The 18,588-nt window shown below is 35.8% G+C and overlaps 1 protein-coding gene across 4 annotated transcripts in view; it reads left to right on the forward strand.

Moving 5' to 3' along the window:
* The window catches only part of irf5 (interferon regulatory factor 5), an 80,176-nt gene that overhangs the window by 23,167 nt on the left and 38,421 nt on the right, over positions 1–18,588 (forward strand). For 3 of the 4 annotated variants that reach the window (XM_039761431.1, XM_039761432.1, XM_039761430.1), the window contains exons 2-3: positions 3,267–3,394; positions 3,903–4,028. The gene's annotated coding sequence lies outside the window, so the exon portion shown is untranslated. The remainder of the gene's footprint in view (positions 1–3,266; positions 3,395–3,902; positions 4,029–18,588) is intronic. The other variant, XM_039761433.1, reaches the window with a different exon arrangement.

Here is an 18,588-nt window from a genome sequence, read left to right on the forward strand (position 1 = left end):
CTCTATTATGGCAGCTGCACAAGAACAGCTACATACTGTATGTGCGCCGCACTTCTGTCTCTTGTGCAACTAACTCTGTGACTTGTTTGACAATACCTGTATTAAAAAAAAAAATACAGTGTTTCCGTAAAGCTTAGAAAAACCTCTGCTGAAAAGATCAATTTTTGTGATTTGCCTTTTTCTGAATCACCAATCGAGTTTTTTCTTTTTTTACTGAAAATGGGCCGATTTAGTTTGATGGCCGATCGATGGGAGCATCCCTACACTGCTAACAAATCCATTTCAGTAGCAGAGTTTTAATAAAGAGAAACCAAAACTACCACAATTTCTTATTATAGATTTTTGACATCCCTTATGTCTAAATCAATATGTCCAGTTTAATTGCTACTTGCAACAGTTAATACCAACTTATGGTTGGGAGCCGCTTTTAGACCTGTTCCAAAAGATCAATGGTGGTGCAGTAAATTGCATGGTACACAGTTCATTTTCAAGATTTTGTGGGTTTTTTCATTTGTGTTATGTGTATTATTGTTTCTCCTTGCATTTAAATGTTTTTAATGTTATATTTACATTTCCTTTATAATATTTTGCAAAAAATATCTTTCCAGTAAACCAACAGGAATTTTACTAATGGTGCTTATTTGTCACAGCATGTATTTTGTTGTGCACATTTGTCACCTTGGGTTTTTGTTGGCACACTTTTTTCCCATGCACTGTAGTCATGCCGTCTTTTGTTTAGAGCAGTATGCCTTATATAACACATGTTATAAATGCATCATGTGTGTATCCCATGAAGGATAACACCACAAGTAGTAACCTAACTTGGCTCATCTGAACCTGTCCAGAATTATATGTAGTCTAAGCTGTATATCAAAAGCATGTGAAATTCTAATGGCAAAAAGTATTTAAGTGCATTTGAAAGATGTGTAGAGTTGCTTCCAAAGTGTTACCCAAACAGATTTTTGTCCCTGTTTAACATGAATATCTGTTTTGTAGAAAGCCTCTTTTATTAGCAGTACACTAATTTCTAAACTATTGGGTTTCACTCAACATGAATCATTGTTTAATTCTGTTATTGTGTTTTGCTTCAGAAAAAAAAAATAAAAATAGGAGCCTATACCAGAGGACGTTTACTGTGTACATGCATTGGAAGTTCTTATCTCTTTGACTTTGTCAAACCCTGTGATTGGCCAGATGACAGTTCTATGAGGTGTGACCGAAAGTTAATAGCTGTTTAATTTAGCATACATTGTTATGTTCTAGTTGTAGTTTTATGTTTATTCTTTTTGTCTCTGTTTTGTTTCTTCAAAAGATCCATGCTTCTCCCTTTACATGAAATAGCAGGCGCTGGTATCTTAATACTCACTTAAGAAGAGACAATTTAAAAAAAAAAATTAACTCAAATATTTGGAGTTTTCCCTCTGTATTTCACCTTTGACTTTTTAAATTCAGTATATGTAGCTGAATGTGTGTTTGTTTGTTTGTTTGTCCAATATGCAAATTAAAGCTGCTGAACCTATCTCCTCCAAAGTTGCATAGATTACACTTTTGTACAGGAGAAGATCATACACTGTGTTTGGTCCTGATGTTTGTATCCCCTGGGGAAATTATTTAGTGACCTCTCTGGCACCTTATTCCACCCTGGGCAGTGCAGGGTAACCCTGCTGCATAACCTCCTTTTGATTGTTCTCCTAATTAAATGATTCCCTTCTGTTTTGCTTAATAAACAATATTCTTCCCAACTATCTTTTTGTACTTCCAAAGTAATTGTTGTTGTAATGAGCTGTGAAGACCTAGTGTTTTACTAATTTTCATAGTTATCCACAGGTTAGATTTTTGATAATTTTATGGTATGAATTATCCAGTGTTTTATGTAGTACAAACTTAAATCTGACTCGGTGCTCCTCATATGTTCCAGATTATTGAAGTTTATTTCTTAATGGTTTTGTTGCATCTATTTTTGAAATTAGATTTAAAAGTTTTACTTTTTTGCTAATCCCATTAAACTTGTATCATGATTGCCTTTCGCCCTTTTAGCTAAACTGTATTTCTTGAAAGCAACTTCTACTTTTTATTTCTTTGCACCACTCTGCTTATATGTAAACGCACACGCACTTTTAGGTTTTAATCATTTTAAAGCATTAATTGCATACATTTTTGCTCTTAAAATATACATTACATTTGCTGTATTTATACACAAGTTTTTTTTTCATCATTTTGTCAGATTGACATTCCTAATTCTTCTGTGTTTGTCCATCCGTCCATTTTCTATCATTCTTCCGTTTCCAAGTTGCAGGTGCAGCAGTCTAAGCAAAAATGCCCAGATGTCTCTTTTGCCCGTGATCTCCTCTAGTGCCGCCAGGGGTATACAGAGATATACAGTATATTCTCTCTAGTTTGTCTTAGGATTTGCCCCGAAGTCTTCTTCCTGTTTGACATACTTAAAACACCACTTCTGGGAGGCATCCATCAGACATTCTAATCAGATGCCCTAACCACCTCAGTTGGCTTCTTTCAATTCATAGGAACAGTCACGCTACTTTGAGTTCCACCTGAATGTCTCTACCACTATCTCTAAGGCCGAGCCCAGACATCCTACTAAGGAAACCGATTTCTGATTATTGTATTTATGATCTAGTTCTAGTTCTTTCGATTACTACCTAAAGCTTGTGGCCATAGATGAGGATTGGAATGTGAGTCAACTGGTAAATTGAGAGCTTAACCTTTTGGCTCAGCTCTTTCTTCTATCATGATAGACCGGTACCGAGTTTAGCCCTACCCAGGAGTTTGGTTCCAAAACCCGTGGTGTGTCTTGAGGTGAGATTGACAATATTAGCTGGTACCTCTCTATTTATGACACTAGCTCGGAATATTTTTGAGGTGTCAAAGTCCATGTTTGTAGATTCTGTTTTGGTAGACTGGGATCGGTTTGCCCAGGTACTTGCCTTTGACCTCTGCCCAAGCCACATAGCACCAGAACTTTGTGGCTCCTTCTGCAGGAGCTAGGCTCACCACTGACTGTGTTTTTCAATGTTTAAAAATATTACTGTCTTATCTAATTTGAACTATTGGACCTGGCTTGCTGTAAACTCGCTATCCCATCCCCTTTTCTTAGTTTTTTTGTTTAAACAATTCAGAAATAGCATGTGTGAACAGATTGGAAATAGTGACCAAAAACCAAGTAGCCTTGTGTTTACATTATTGCACTTAAATCTGCTAATGGGATCCATACATCCATTGTCTGAACTCCTTTAATTCCATTTTAGGGACACGAAGAAAGATGACATCTTATTGATAGTATTGTATTTAAAAGTCCAAAAGTGACTTGAGCATTTACTGGACCTTTTGGCTTGAATTTTCCTTCTGGGATTCCTCCACCAGTTATATGAATTGGGTATGTAGTAGTTTTTTCTTTATTGTATTTTGTCAATTCTTTATCTCTTGATTTTTTTTATTGATTGGAATATGCAAATGCTACTGTTGTTTTCCCATTTAAATTTCATGTTGTATTTTTTATTTGTAGTTTATAATTTTGTTAATTGAAAAACTTTGTTTCACATTTACTTACAGGGAACATGTTGCAATGACAATTTATAACTTTTCTGAGATTTGTTGTGTCAATTAACTCACTAAACACATTTCATGTGTTATGAATTCTTTTGATTTAATTGTGAAACTTTTGGATTGTTTTCCTATTATTCCCATGAAGGTTTTATTGAGTTGTTAACACAAGTATCATTGTCTAAAACCACAGACGGGTACATTAAGGAAACGTCATTTTTATATAGCGTCCAAGTACTTTTGTTGAGAAAGATCCATTTTTTTTAAACCATTTATTGATTTCTGTCATATAAATGTGACAATAATATAGTTATCCAGCTCTTTTCATTTCTGTTTGTTAGTCTATCAGCTTTGCAAATTTGGGCTAGACAAGTGCACAGAAAATGGAAGAGGATGAGTGAGAAACCACATTCATCACAGAAACTGATCAATATGAGCAATGCCGTGAGGACTCCAAGCTACTAAAAGTGAATATTTAATGCTATCTTCCCTGATGTATCGAGTGTACATATATTGATGATATTGCAGCTTTTCTCTAGGTCTTATGAGGAGCACATGCAGCAAGTGAGATGTTTTGTTGTCCTCCAGTTAGAGTAACTTTATTTGTCAAGAGTGAATTGGTTAAACTGCAAGGTTTGTAGTTTTTGACAAAAGGTATATTGAAAATTTGCATTATTAATATAAGACACAAAACATATTCAGGATAAAGATGCAGAAGGGTTCACTGTTGCTTATTCACATATGCTGATATGTGTGGTGCAGATTTCTTAATTTTAATCTTGATAGTATGGTCCTGAATAGTTGTATTTGACTTTTGTAGTTAGAAATTCTATCTTTGTTTGTAGAAATACAATCATATTAACAGTGACCACACTTTTCCCAGGCTAAATGTCCTTTCAGAGGATGAAATTGTGACACTATGTACGCACCCAATGTGAATAATAGGGACTTTATCCAAAACGTATTTGTATCCATTCCCAAAGTGAACACTCATAAAATTATAATGGCTAGGGACTTTAATTGCGTTTGCAACTGATCACAACTTATCAGACCCCTGGAGATTTCTAAACCCAAACTCAAGAGCATATTCCTTTTTCTCACCAGTACATTACTGTTACTCAAGAAATGATTATTTCTTTATAGATAACAATTTTTTGGCAACAATTAAATCGTCTGAATATGATGCTATTGTTATCTCTGACCACTCCCCTTTGATCCTGGAGCTAAAATCAGTATGCCCCTACATACTCATCTCGCAGCTGGCGTCTTAACACACTTCTATTAGCAGATGCATTTTGGATACATTACAGACCAAACTGGATTTATTAAAGGCAGACACTTGGCTTCCAATCTTCCCTGTTTAATGTAATATATTCACCCACAAAGTCTAATGATGATATCATTATATCGTTATATCATTGATGCAGAAAAAACATTTGATATGGTTGAATGGAACTACCTTTTGCTACATTGGAGAAATTTGGGTTTGGCCCAAACATTTGTGCATGGATTAAGCTATTGTATACCAGTCCAGAAGCTTCGGTTTATATAAAACAACATTTTTTCAGACTACTTCAACTTTGAACGTGGTACTAGACAATAATTCCTGTTGTCACCACTGCTTTTTGCAATTACCATTGAGCCACTGGCAGTTCACTGTCGAAATGACTATGAGATAAAGGGGATTATCAGAGAAAGTCTTGAACAGAAAATATCACTATATGCAGATGATATAGTACTATATATTAGATCCACAAAATACTGTGTCTGCAGTCCTAACAGCACTAGCAGAATTTCAAAAGATATCTGGACTCAATTAATTTGAATAAAAGTGTGCTTTTTCCAGTGAACTCTGTAGCACACAACATTAGATTGGTCACCACAATATTTCCAGGGCAAGATCCAACCTACGAATGTTGTAATCAAGTTCCAGCCTCATTGGGCCTTATGTTTTGGACCTGCACCAAATTAACATCATTTTGGACCAAAATTTGTAAATGCCTTTCAGACAGCCTTGGTGTCACAATCTCTTCTAATCCACTAGCAGCTGTGTTTGGTGTACTTACAGATCAGTTTAAGGTGGAGAAGGACAAACAAACTGTAATTGCCTTTACTTCACTGTTACCAGGTAGACTTATCTTGCTCAACTAGAAGAATTCTAACTCACTTCTTTTAAGTCAGTAGGTAACTGATGTTATCTTATTTGAAATTGGAAAAAAATCTAATTCTCACTTAGAGGATCTGTGCAAAACGTTTTAAAACCTGGCAGGATCTAATTAATAACATTTTAGAATATGCATTTAAATTGAGGAAGCAGATTCTCTATCCTTTTTTTTTTTTTATTATTCTATTTATTTATTTATTTTTCCTACTGTTAAAGTTTTACTTTGGCCAACTCTCTTTCTCACGGGTGGGGGTTGATTTGATTTGAACCTAGTTTTGTAAAATGTGACTTGATTGTATGGAATGTTGATTTTAATAAAGTCAATTAAATGTTAAATAAAAAAAATGAAATTGTAACGAGTGATCACAAGTTCAAAATAATTTACTACCACATATAGCTTTGACACCTGTTATTCTAAGATTTTACATATAACTGTTAGTTTTTTTTTAGGTTGGATTGTTCACAGCTTAAGGCATTTATTTTCAAAAGATAACTATAAAATAAGCTAATGCATACATAGTGAAAATACAGTCTAATTTATTTATAATAAATAAAGTAGTTCAAACAAGGCCCTGCTTGGATATTAGGCTAGTACACAAACATTTTGAATGCTTTAATTTGAATAGCAACCGCTGTGAGCAATACAGCCTTATGTTTGTAACATGCATTGTCAGTCAGTCATTTTCCAACCCACTATATCCTAACACAGGGTCACGGGGCTCTTCTGGAGCCAATCCCAGCCAACACAGGATGCAAGGCAGGAACAAATCCCAGGCAGGGCACCAGCCCACCGCAGGGCACACACAACCAAAACAGGGACAAGTTAGGATCGCCAGTGCACCGACACTGCATGTCTTTGGACTTTGGGAGGAAACCAGAGCACCCGGAGGAAACCCACGCAGACATGGGGAGAACATGCAAACTCCACACAGGGAGGACCCGGGAAGCAAACCCAGGTCTCCTTACTGCGAGGCAGCAGCGCTACCACTGTGCCACTGTGCTACCCAACATGCACTGTATTTTGGCTATTTAAACTTACCAGTAGTAATGTGTGATCTACGTCCAAAAAAAAGCCCAGTCCTGTCCATTTGTTCAGCTCCAATGCTCGGATCATGTCATCCATTTTCAGTAGTCATGTTAATATGACACAGTTCATTTAAGCCCATGACAAGAGAAGCCTCCTTTAGCCCCTGTTGCAATTATTTCCCCCATGTGATTGTCTGGGAAGTAAGTCTGAATGTGTCTGTTTTTCGGGCTCCCATTATAGTAAATATTGTGAATAGTGAGACTAAATGTATGTACAATATGGCTGTGTAGTCTGGCTTGACCAGTAAGTCAACATTTGTGGAAAGAATAAAGTGCTACTTATTTCATTCATAGCCCTGTCACAACATTCTGCACAGGGCCCTGGTATACACATTTCACATGCAGCTCAGTATCTTATTTATTGGATCCAGGGTTTCAATCAACTTTCTGAAGCCTTCTTTCTCTATGGTCTAAATTGGATTTATATTTTTTGGTGTGCAATTGACAATTACACATTATATCCGTTCAGTTTTTGCTCTTTCTGTAGTACCAGCAGAAAATGTTTTGATTGACAGCAATTTGTAGGTCTTTGATGTGTTGACCTAAGCGCTGCTGCAGCACTAAGTGGCATGTACTTTCTTGTAACTTTTCTATATTCACACACATGTGCAGTTTTCAGGTATTTAAAAAAGTTGTCCACCAAATCACAGTGACATAATTTGCAAAGTATTATTTATTTGATAAAGTCAGATACTCTGGAACCAAAACAAACCAATTCCAAATAACCGATGTCTCTCCCTTTTTTGAAACCTAATCTGTTTTGTTCTCTACCTGAGTTCTTTTTGTTTTTTCTTCCTTTGTCATCGTCAAAGTTATAATTTAAACCTGGTCTTGAAAATAAAATTTGTCTGATACTGATAATAATATCCATATTCCATCCAATGTCTGTACTATTTTGCCCATTTTAATCTTTTATTTTTATTTGCCATTTTTGAATTTGGCTTTTTCTATAAAACTCTGACACTCAAGCCAACATTTCCTGTGTCAGCTTTTCACTGTTGCAGATGTCCTTGATATTTGGCATACATTTAAGGAAGACGTTAACTGAGGACCTTTAAGTTGTTTGTTTTTTCAAGCTGCAATCTCTGTTGTACTTTTCCTTTTATGCAGTTGTTCATCTGAGCCCTACCCTTCTTTTTCTATTCTGGGTTAAATTCAGTTTGCCGTTTCCTCTCAAGATATTATTAGACACCCTTGTATGAAAACTTCTGTTTGACAGGCAATGATATAGAATAACCATCATTCTGCATAGAAAAAAAAATAAAATGAACATGTTTCTTGAGAGCTGTTTTTTTTTTTTTTTGGCCATTTTTGAGCTGAACATTAGGAATGTTAGTATCTTGCAACCCAAGTGAACAGAATAACAGGTTTGAGTGGCGCTAATACAATTACTAAGGTTTCTCTAATAATTAAATAGCATTTAAAGTGTTAAATTAAGGATAAGCTAAGAGAATTGATCATTAGGACACTGAAGAAAGTGTTCTACAGTCATTTGTGAATAATAAATTAAAAATGAATCACAAGGAGTAATACCCATTAGCAACACTAGCAATATCTTGGCTATATTTTTAAATCAGTTTAAGGTATCTTTATAAAAAGGCATCAATTTTGATCAAACATGAAAAAATATATAATTTAGGTATATAGAGATGTATATATTTTTTTTTATTAAATTTAGAGGAATTACTTAAGTATCAACTTTTGATGGTCTTGAAGTGGTTATTTGTGTTTCACAGTTTCTGCACTTATCCTAGCACTGGTAACATGGGAAAATTAATATTGTGGCACAGTGTCATACCAGTATTCACTGTATTGCTAGCAGAGAAATATAAAATGCATTTTGGTGATAGGTACCGCTACAACAGTGGGACTTCCCTTTATCTTTTATGAAACTTTCAGTTAAAAAATATGTATAATTTACATTTCAGTTATTCAAATTCCAACAAAATTCAATTTGTATATGTCCAGTTAAAAGTAGATTTACAGATATGATCCTTTACATTCCCATTAGATAAATATAGTTTTTCCCTACAACAATATCTATGATGTTAGCTAACAAAATAAAATACTTACTATTTAGTATCTGATGTATTTTACAGAAAGGACTAGTGTAGATTGGCCAGTTCTTTAAGCTGTTACACATTTTGTGTTAAATTCTAGCCCTGTGCTATTTTGAGTTAAAGCATTTCTAGTCTAGATAGCCATGTCAAATACTAAAATAAATGTAAAGATTTGAGAGATTTGTCTAAACTTCAAAGTTGGCATTAACTGCAGCTGTGTGGATAAGTTTGAAATGACCAAGATTGCCTTTGATTATAGTTTTGTGTTGTGTAATAACTGACTTGAAAAGCTTCACTTCCCTTTTTTATGAGCATCTTTTAGGGGTTCTTAAATATGTAGCTGAAGTTTTAATTTAGAAAACTGAAGCATTTACTTCTGCCAACCTAATGTACTCATAGTATTATTATTTTGTATTTCCTATAGTAAATATATAAATACTAGCAAAATACCCACGCTTCGCAGCTGAGAAATAGTGTGTTAAAGAAGTAATGAAAAAGAAAAGGAAACATTTTGAAAATAACGTAACATGATTGTCAATGTAATTGTTTTGTCACTGTTGTGAGTGATGAGTGTTGCTGTCATATATATATATATATATATATATATATATATATATATATATATATATATATATATATATACACACACACACACATATGTATACACACAAATACATATATATATCTATATTAATAAAATGCAAAGCGCTCACTCACTCACTGACTCACTCACTCACTCACTGACTCATCACTAATTCTGTAGGTAGAAGGCTGAAATTTGGCAGGCTCATTCCTTACAGCTTACTTACAAAAGTTGGGCAGGTTTCATTTCGAAATTCTACGCCTAATGGTCATAACTGGAAGGTATTTTCTCCATTAATTGTAATGGAGTTGAGCTGGAAAGACATGGGGGAGCGGAGTTTCGGGTGACATCATCACGCCTCCCACGTAATCACGTGAACTGACTGTCAACGCAGTGCGTAGAAAACCAGGAAGACCTCCAAAAAGCGCTTAAGAAAACATGCATTATATAATTGAGAAGGCAGCGAAACAATAAGAAGCGAGCGAGTGACATTACTACCATATTCATGAGTGCTGCTACCTCGGAAAGAAAGCAAGGTGTAAACCTAAACTTTAAATTAAGTTCATAGACAGGCTACCGCTGGCGTTTCACATGCCCACAGGTAATGCGGGATACAAGTTTAATGAGAGGACACAGGATATAAACGAGAGTTTTGATCACTTTGTAACTAAGTTAAAATTGTAGGTGAAGGGGTGTGCTTATGCAAATTCCGAGAGACTGTGTTTGTGGGGGATTGACAGTTAAGGCGGGTGGGGAAGTCACGTCATCATCTCCCCTCCCATTCATTTCATTTCGCTCTGAGCTGAGCTCCGCGGCTAACACCGTCTTCCGAAGCAACTTCGTCAGACTGCCACCAAATACTCACAGAAAAATCCACAAGTTAATACACACGCTGTCTCTAGAGTTTCTCCACACTGAATCCTCCAGGCACTACTTACAAAAGGTCACATTGACAATCGTGTTACGTTATTTTTAAAATCTTTCCTTTTCTTAGCACAAGCACAGCTGAGAAGCTTGATGCATGTGCTCCATAACGCGTTAAAAAATAATGCATTTAATCACACTTTGCATTACAAGCAAAGGGGAGCTTTTGTCAATGCATGATTTCCTGGTACACGATTACATTGATCAGCGCATCCCGATTCATTTTACCCTCGCACCACCTTAGTTTGAGAAGAAGTATGAAAAAATATGAGGTTAACACAGAAAAACAGATCACCAATTCAAGCTTTATGAATAATCGATTCGCCATCAATAATTGTTTTGGTAAAGCCATCCTCCTTCCATTTTATAATTTTTCCGCCACTAGCCATGATTAAATGAACGGTAAAAAGTAAGAGCAAAGCGAGGGTGACTTATTTAGGCAGGCATATATATGACAGCAACACTCATGACAATGTCAATCATGTTACGTTATTATTAAAATGTTTCCTTTTCTTTTTCATTACTTCTTTAACACACTACTTCTCCGCTGCGAGGCACGGGTATTTTGCTATATATATATATGAATGACCTCCAAAGAGCGCTGAGACTTTTGATATCATGAACGTGTCTGCAAAAACTGGGGTCTCCTGCCCAGCAAAAGTCGAGCAGCCAGCGCGTGCATAGCTGTGCCGGCCTTTGAGATGCTGACTGCGCTTCTGCCTTAAGTCAAAGTGAGCACTTTTAATTTTTTTCATCCTCCCCCTGCGCTATAGCCCAGACAAGTGCAAACACGGGACCCCTTTTCTACACCACGGCAAAATAATATTAAGGCGATTCACACTTTCTTTTGCACGTATACGATTATGAGGTCCTCAGCACGGATTATGAAGACACGCACAGGAGTGGAGGACTGACAGTGCCATCACAGCCGATTAATGGCGGGGCGTCTCACCAGTCTACACAAGACCCACCGACTGTCCCCAAAAGGCGATCATAATGTCAGCGAACACATCTCTCTATAATATATAAAAGAAAAAGGCAACTTTCCTTTATTTACACCTTTTTTCCTTTTATCCCAAACCAAAGCCTTTCTCTCTTAACACTGCAGAGGACACAAAACTAATTTTCTTTAAATGCCGGTAAGGCACATTACCAGAGGCACAAATTTGAACGTTCACATAGAAAATGTAATTTCAATGTACCTGTACTTCTTAAAACGTTAATGTTTTACTGTTTAATAACTTATAGGCTATTATTTATTATCTGAGTGTCGGACACTGGATGAGGGAGAGGCGCGCCAGTAGCTCGCAGACATGACAAATGGGGTTATGGCAAATGCAAGCGAGAAGCCTGAGCTGGAAGACCCTCCCAGCTCATTACGTTCTCCTGTCTGGGAACACTTTGGCTTCCCCGTTAAAGTTACCAATGGACAACGGCAAGTTGATAAATCCAAAGTTGTTTGTCGACATTGTTCCACCACGGAGATCGGGTACGCTGCAGGAAACGCATCTAATATGTAATAAGCTGATCCTCTTTTTTGGTGGAAAGGCAATGAGGCTACATACCCACACATAACAAAACTCGCAAAGCGTTACCTCTGTATTCCAGCTACCTCTGTTGCTAGTGAACGGGTCTTCTCCACTGCTTGAGATATTGTCACTGCAACCAGATCTGTGCTTTCTGCAGAAAATGTGGATAAATTAATCTTTCTAGCCAAAAACTTTAAGCTTGAATAGTTTTATTTGTCATATTCAGGCTGTTGCGGCTACATGTTCAAAGTTTACATTTGTTACTTGTTTATTTAAATTGTTACAATAGTTTTAAAAACTCAGAGTCTAATTTATTTGAAATATCACCCAAATGGGTCGCTTTAATTTATTTATACAAATTCTATTGTTTGTATTTTTTTTTAAATAAAAGCATTTAAAGTCATTTTTTTCCTGCCTTTGTTGTACCGAAAATTAACCGAACCGAGTACCTCAAGAAAGTGAACCGAACCGAAATTACATTTTAGTGTACCGTTACACCCCTAATATATATGTGTATGTATGTATGTATGTATGTATGTGTGTGTGTGTGTGTGTGTGTGTGTGTGTGTGTATATATGACAGCAGCAATCCAAGCTGTGAGAAAACCGTAAAAAGGAGGCGTGTCAGACGTCGTGGTACATTTTCTGATGCAGCTACCGAAAACAACTTTGTGACGCTGCCGCCAAATACACAAAACAATTACTTTGACAATCCGTTACATTATTTTTAAAATGTTTCCTTTTCTTTTTCATAACTTCTTTAACACATGACATCGCTGCGAAGCGCGGGTATTTTGCTATATATATATATATCACAGCGACACTCATAACAGTGACAAAACAATTACATTGACAATCATGTTACGTTATTTTCAAAATGTTTCCTTTTCTTTCTCTTTCCTTCTTTAACACACTACTTCTCCGCTGCCAAGCGCGGGTATATATATATAGATAGATAGATATCAGAACAACACTCATATCAATGACAAAACAATTATATTAACAACCATGTTACGTTATTTTTAAAATTTTTCCTTTTCTTTTTCGTACCTTCTTTAACACACTACTTCTCCGCTCTGGCTGGTATTCTGCTAGTATATATATATATATATATATATATATATATATATATATATATATATACACACACACATACACTCTTTGGGGTGCGAGCAACTGTTGCTGGGGGTGGCAGAATCCATCAAGGAAGGAAGATGAAAAACATTGTTTGTACAAAATCTTCATTTATTTATCCATTCCTAAATAATTAAATGGGCAGGCTATTTCGTATCAGTGCAATACGCTGTTTGTTAAAATGGTATGACTCTTGCTGTTACGTGCAAGTCTGCGTGGATACTATGAACTATCGTATCTGTTCAAGTTCTATTTAAATTTTAAATACAGTAGAAGGAATTTTTATTTAGTCGACAGAAATATCTTTGGTAGGAATGTAAGTTAAATGTAGGCATCATTGCATAAATTTTTCTTCACCATACAAATGTAAAGAGTAAATTAAGCCTTACATTCCAACCAAAGATATTTGTGTCGACTAAATCAGGGGTGTCAAACTCAATTGCACAGGGGCCAAAATCCAAAACACACTTTAGGTCGCTGGCCGAACAGGATAAACATTTATTGAACACACTAAAACTAAACTTTTAAAACTTTAAAACTTTTAAAACTTTTTTGAACATAAATATGAATAAAAACGACAGGAATATTATTCCGGAATAAATCAACTCAAACCTTAAATAACTTATAATATTTTGCTCTCCATAAAAATATATCCTGTCTAAATTATACAAGTTAGAAATAAAGTAAACGTTAAAAGAACAAACATTCAAATTTCTTTACTCTTATGTAATTTTATATAAAAAATAAACTTAAATTTTAAATATCCCAAAAGATTTTGCTCTCCATAAAAATATATCCTGTCAAAATTATACAAATTCAAATATGAACATGCTGCATAACAAAACCTGGAAATATAAATAAAATTTGTTCTTTTCAGCAATAACAAATCAAATCATTCAGTTGTCTTTGCTCATATGTCATTTTATCAGAGCTGGACGCCTGGCATCTTTTTTTGGCAACAAGTTCGTTTATGTTTGGTGTGAGGTTCTGTGTTGTGGAGATTCTCAGGATGGACTGCAGGTGCTCATCAGTGAGGCGACTCCTGTGTGCTGTTTTGTTAGTCTTTATCACTGAGAAGAGCTTCTCACACAGATATGTGCTACCAAACATGCACAAGGTTCGAGCCGCATGTAGACGGAGCTGGAGCATTTCTGTGGGAATGGAGTGAATAAACTGTGCGGGCCCTGCAGTATCGTACTTTGCCTTCAGTGTGCCATTACACTGCAGCTCAATCACCTCCATCTGAATCTGCACAGGTGCAGTTTCCACATCGATGGCAAATGGGTTGCGAAACAACTCAAAATTCTTTTTTTGTTCTTCAAAGTCACCAAAGCGCCGTGCAAACTCAGTGCGCAGTGGGCTCAGTTTATAAGCAAAGTGTGTATTTGGGAACACCGTTGTGCCAACTTGGTTCAACATTACTTGGCAACAGGGAAAGTGGGGCAAGTTGCACTGGTGCATTTGTGTCTCCCATAAAAGCAGCTTCACTTGAAATCACTTTGTGATTTTGCACGGGTAAAACGTCTGCTGAAGTGTCAGATTCTTCTTTAACTCTTCTGCTTTCTGTATCTTGTGCATTGCATTCAGGTCTTTCAGGTTATCTTGATGTTTTGTCTCATAGTGCCGTCTTAGATTAAATTCTGTAATTACAGCCACATTAGCTCCACAAATGAGACACACGGGTTTACTGGCAATGTCAGTAAACATATACTCAGCCTCCCATCGGTTTTTAAAGGCTCTATTTTCAGAATCAACTTTTCTCTTTGGCATTGTGTGGGCTAGCTTCGCAATAACTTGCAGCATCATAAGCTAGACTTGATTAACGCGGTAAGTGTTCGGCAAGGCAGCTGAAGCGCTGCATTATGGGATCTATAGTTTATTGTGTTACCAGCGCTTCATATCCCCAGGCCATCCCCAGGCCATTAATAACAATAATACAGTATATAAAATGATCTCGTGGGCTGGATATAATTACACGCCGGGCCGGATGTGGCCCGCGGGGCTTGAGTTTGACACATATGGACTAAATAGAACTTGAAAAGATATATTTTTTCGAATGTGATCGCGCAATTCAGATCGAGTTGACGCACTACAGTACTTCGAGCCCGCGTGCTATTGTGGTTTTGCCTGCGTGCCTCAATAAGTTACCCTCCCCTCGCTCTTACTTTTTTACCGTTCATCTAATGAATACACTGAGTATGGCTTTACCAAAACAATCATTGATGGCGAATAAAGTATCCATTATTCATAAAGCTTCAATTGGTGATCTGTCTTTCTGTTAACCGCATATTTTTTCATACGTCTCAAACCAAGGGGATGCGAGGGTAAAATGAATCGGGAAGCACGCGTACATACTCAGTGCACCCCTTCCCGGGAATCGAATCTCGGACGTCGGTGCTAGAGATGAAGTCTCTACCATTGCGCCACGGCGTGTGGTTTATCTATTTGAGCGTATGTATTTATATATATATATATATATATATATATATATATATATATATATATATATATATATATATATATATATATATATATATACACCTACGCTTCGCAATGGAGAAGTAGTGTGTTAAAGAAGTTATGAAAAAGAAAAGGGAACATTTTAAAAATAACTTAACATGATTGTCAATATACAGTAATTGTTTTGTGAGTGTTAGGAGTGTTGCTGTCATCAAGGATTTGATTATCATTATTTCTTTCAATCAGGTTCGTATTTGTAGGATGTGTTCAAGTTACATTCCGTGTTTGTCAATCGTTGTAAAGATAACAGGTTTCATTCATCGATTCATTTCTTACTGCATCAATAAACAGCTCATCTTCCTCTTTATCTGAGACGTGACACAATGCATGCACAGGTTTTTTACACTGTGTTCCTTTAGCGGGACATTGACTTTTTCCACCGTGTGCTTTGTTTCCGCAGTAGCTGCACTTATGAATATGCTTGTATGTATCACACGCTTCATATTGTTTTGCTGCCTTCTCAATTGTGTAATTCTGTTTTTGTTCAGCACTCTTTGGAACTGTTGCTTTTTCTCTGTGCACTGCGTCATTTCACGTGATCCGCTCGGTGTACATGCATCGAACGTTTCCATCTCTGCCGGTGCTATCTCGTGCGATGTCCACGGCGATGTTAGCTAAGACCCAGCACTTAAAAGTTTCTCTCGCAGTTTCGCCGAGTTTGTGCCAAACACCGTCCTGACCATCTCATCTTCCTCTGCATAAGCACAGTCCTTCACCCGTGAATATTTAGCGGCAGTGTTTCTATTGGATTGCTGCTGACGGACGGCCTTTTATGGGCAGGCACTAAATTACGTGGGAGGCGTAACTCCGCCTCACACGGGCATCGAGCAGAAGTCTATTATAGCATATGGACGAAAAAATAGGTTCCAGTTATGACCATTACGTGTAGAATTTCGAAATGAAAACTGCCCAACTTTTGTAAGTAAGCTGTAAGGAATGAGCCTGCCAAATTTCAGCCTTCTACCTACACGGGAAGTTGGAGAATTAGTGATGAGTCAGTGAGTGAGTGAGTGAGTCAGTGAGGGCTTTGCCTTTTATTAGTATAGATTCAAGTAATACTGAAATTTGAATTGATTAAGGATAATGACACACTTATTGGCGTGTAGTATGAAAGGGGGTTTTTCACTGATAAGAAGTCGGTTTTATTAAATATAATTACAGCATGTTCAAAAATATTTCATATTACTATTAATTTGTTTGCAAAATGTTTACTCACACCATTTTCTTCAATAGGTCCCTCCAAACCCTGTAAAGGAATAATCTACCCCAAAAATTATTTTTTATATGTTATTTATCCTGTGTGATTTGTAGTGATGGCTGTTTTCATGGACAGCAAATATAAAGTTTATGAATGGTGTTCTATGGTGAAAAACCCTGGAGCACAGCAAACAATATTAAAATGTTTAAAAAAAAAATCTCATGTTCACATTGCATAATCTGCATGTCAGTTATCCATTTGTGTACTCACAACATGTGACACACATGCATTTTTTTGCCAAAATATTGTTCAATAAATGCTTCCAGAAAAGTATTTACCTGTCCATCTCATTTTTTGGTCTTAAATTCAGAAGCTTAGTCCCATTGCATTTCCTGTTTATGCTTGGCTTTTTACAGTAGCATGTATTTAACAATATTTTACCAAAATGCATGCATTTTGTATGTTGTGAGCATGCAACTGAATAATTGTCATTTTAGAGTTTTTATTTCCTTCCTTCATGGATATTTTCAATATTTGTTGCTATGGTCTAGTGTTGGTCACCATATAAATAATCATTTCTGAATGAAGTATTCCATTAAGTTATACTAAGTATTCTTATGAATTGTAAAAGAATTCTGGTAATGAGTTAAGAAACTGTAGCTTTTATTAGTGTTTTCAAAAATAAAGGGAAGAATAATACCCTAAGTCAGTATCCATCAGTATATAGTCTTGTACTACAGTTCCTATTATTTTTAATACTGTTTCTAACATCTTTCTAATGGTATCTAAAATGATCACTCTCTCCATTAGTTAAAATTAGGGCAGAAATATGTACAATATATACTACATATATATATATATATATATATATATATATATATATATATATATATATATATATATATATATATATATATATATTATATATATATATATATATATATATATATATATATATATATATATATATATATATATATATATATATATATATATATATATATATATAATATACCCAGTTGCAGCCACAGCACAGGGTTGGGGTTTGTGGGCTGGGCTTTAGGAAGGAACAGATGGTGGGGGGGATTCCATGAACTAATAAGCAGATAAAATGCCTGCTGTTACAACAGTTTGAATTTAAGGTCAATTCTCACTCTTAAGAGGAAATGAGGAGTATTAAAAGGAGAAAGTGTTGCTGATAGAGTATTAGTGATGTAACTTTTTTTTTAATAAATAATGAATTGTGCAAGCATGTTTTGCAGGAATATATGGTAACCGGGCACTAACTACATTAAATTAATCTGAACTAAGTTGTGCACATACAAATTATGTGAGTGTGAAATAGAACTCCCATCATCTTTTGTAACTCTTTTGTCCAATTTGCATATACAATTTATTTTTACATTTATTTGTTTAGCAGACACTATTATCCAAAGTGACTTATTAAAGTTGTCAACATAATTAAATACGCCAGGTGTAGTGAAAAATTTAGAACCCCATGAATTACAAGGGACTCTGAATTTCATAGAGCTCCGAGTTCATCAGTATTGGGCACAAAATGGGGAATGGTCGTAAATGAGTTGCCAGTTCATTTCAGAGCATTTGGTCTTACAGTTCAACTCTCCCTGACATTGGACAAATTTAGATTTGTAAATCAGAAATAGCCAACTGATATGCAACATACTTTTATGAACAGTACAAGCTTGGTAGAGAGAGAGTTCTGAGACACAGTAAAAGATCATGTATTTTTGTGAAAGTCTTAAGAAAATACTGCATAATCTTAGTTTTCATCCTGCAAAGTCTTACATTTTCATCTAATTGAATATAAGA

This window comes from Polypterus senegalus, chromosome 8 (genome assembly GCF_016835505.1).
Source record: "Polypterus senegalus isolate Bchr_013 chromosome 8, ASM1683550v1, whole genome shotgun sequence".
In the NCBI taxonomy this organism is placed as follows: Eukaryota; Metazoa; Chordata; class Cladistia; order Polypteriformes; family Polypteridae; genus Polypterus; species Polypterus senegalus.